Source organism: Sapajus apella, unplaced genomic scaffold (genome assembly GCF_009761245.1).
Source record: "Sapajus apella isolate SASKATOON/1434 unplaced genomic scaffold, GSC_monkey_1.0 scaffold8, whole genome shotgun sequence".
NCBI lineage: Eukaryota > Metazoa > Chordata > Mammalia > Primates > Cebidae > Sapajus > Sapajus apella.
In genome coordinates, this window is record NW_022436948.1 from 28,932,120 (window position 1) to 28,934,592 (window position 2,473).

A 2,473-nucleotide genomic window follows, 5' to 3' on the forward strand; every position below is an offset into this window, starting at 1 on the left:
ATATATATATACATATATATATATATATATATATATTTTTTTTTTTTGTCATCCAGGTTTTCATGCTTGCTGTGTAAATGATTCTGGGCATCTGATGAATGGCAGACAAGCCACAACCTCAAGGTGTCTTTCCAGAAACTGCCATGTCTCTTTTCATATCTATTTAGAATACATTTTTGCACTTAATATTAGGTACTATGCAGATATATCAAGGGAGTAATGACTGCTTTTTCTATTTCCTTAAGTTGTAGATAACTTGAGAAGTGGCAAGAGACAGCATGGCCTTTTTCTGAATGTGTCTTTTTAAAAAAGTTTAGTTAACCACACGTGGTAGATTTTATTATTGTTCCCAACTACCTGTTCCTTTCCCAAGAGGCATATATATATCCACTCCTTTTGCCATCTGACTGCCACTGCAATCTACTATATAGAATACATCTCCAGTGCCTTGGTAAGCTTGGACATGTGACTTTCTTAGGGGATGTATGTAGACATAATATAAACCATGTTTTAGCAGGTAGAGTTCTTAATCATCCTAGCCTGGGTCCCAGCATAAAAAGATACTTAGAGCAGGGCTGAGCAGAGTTAACAGCAACTCTTAGACCTGTGAGTGAAAAATGTATTTGCTGTTGAAAACCACAGTATTGAGATTTTAGGGTTGTTTGTTTTCATAACCAAACTGTTAACACACTGTATAAACTGTGAAATGATCATTTCCTGTGATGGGCCATGTAGACAACTGTCATGGCTGCCAACCATAGAATGAGTTATCTCTTTGCATGCTCTGTAAAGAAAGGACTGCTGTCATCATCCATTATTTCACGCATTTGAAGGTAATAAGCAAGAGAACTTTCAGCTGTGAAGAATATCTATAAATGTATATGTTTTCTATTTCTTTGTAAAAGATGATCAATAGACTAGGTATGGGTGAACACCTTAAGTTCAAAAACAGAAATTTGTGTGGTACCTGTTAGCCTATTGTAAGAGTCTACTTTTAGAATGTTCTCAGTAAAGTGACTATTTGGAAGAACCATGGGAACATCATTTATTTGCTCAACCATTTGCTTGTTCATTATTATTACTTCCATGAGAACTAGGAAGATATTAACAGAAAAAGGTGGAGTCTTGGCTTTTAGAATAAGAAATAAATTATCAGGAGAGATAGAAAGATCTGCTAATTCATCCTAACATCCAGGGCACTCTCAGTTTTGCAGACTGATTCCAAAGCCAAATATTTTGCATTTCCCATAGATTGAGATAAACCTTAGAATGGAGAGTGTATTTTATTCCCTTGTGAAATATTTTGTAAGTATGTAATTTTCTTCATTCCTGGTTGTGGTCATCATCTATGTCTTTTTCTCCATAGATAAATCTAGTAAAAGTGGTAAAACAAAGAATATCTGTATACCTGTTTTAGTTAGTTAGTAGTGAGGACAAAGTTTAGAAATCTATATCCTATTTCCCAGAAGGATCTGCAAGTGGGGTGGTGATGGTAACAAGAACATCCCAGGTTAGAAGTAGGCATAGTGGCTTCTTAAGAGGATGAAGTCAAAGGGCAAATATCAGGGATATATGAGGAAAGAGTGGGGATTTTCTGGGAATTGTTTCAAACTGAGAAGAGGGGATTAAGTTTTAGAGAACTTAGCCTATTTGGCCAAGTTTGAGCATGGTCCCCAAGTTTTTCCTTTTTTCCCTTAAAAATTTGTTGAAGGATAACTATAATATAATATAATAAAAGGCACCCATGTTAAGTGTATAATATAATGAGTTTTGGAAAAATGTATAACTCATATATACCACCAAATTAAGACACGGAATACTTTCACCACCCCCCCAAAAGTACCTGTATGATACTTCCAGTCGATTCCACCATCCCTGGGCCCAGGCAATAAATTATTTGCTTTTCACAGTAAAATAGTTTAGCCTCTTCTAAAATTTCATATAAATGAATGTTTAATGGAATCTTTCATGTTTTTCTTTTGCTCAGCATCTTTTGAGATTCATCTGTGATATTACTGCATCAATAGTTTATCTTTTTTGCTGCGGTATTATGTTCCATTGTATGTGTACACCACAGTCTATTTTAACCATTTACCTGTTGTTAGAAATTTTGTTGGTTTCCAGGTTTTGGGAATTGTGAGAATAAAGCTACTTATGGACATTTGGGTAAAATCTTTGTAAACATATGTTTTCACTTTTGTTAAGCAAGTAGGTAGGAGTGGAATCTCCAGATCATAAGGTAGATATGTATTTTAAATTTTTGAAAAAACCGCTGGCTGGGTGCAGTGGCTCACGCCTGTAATCCCAGCACCTTGGGAGGCCCAGATGGGTGGATCACAAGGTCAGGAGTTCAAGACCAACCTGACCAACGTGATGAAACCCCGTCTCTACTAAAAACACAAAAAATTACCTGGGCATGGTGGTGTGTGCCTGTAATTCCAGCTACTCGGGAGGCTGAGGGGGGAATTGCTTG

The 2,473-nt window shown here is 36.3% G+C and overlaps 1 long non-coding RNA gene across 1 annotated transcript in view; it reads left to right on the plus strand.

The window, feature by feature from the left end:
* LOC116550957 overlaps positions 1-2,264 on the plus strand; it is a 43,205-nt gene extending 40,941 nt beyond the window's left edge. The window contains exon 3 of the long non-coding RNA XR_004268636.1: positions 57-2,264. This is a non-coding gene — a long non-coding RNA (uncharacterized LOC116550957). The remainder of the gene's footprint in view (positions 1-56) is intronic.
* The last annotated feature ends 209 nt before the right edge of the window (positions 2,265-2,473 follow it).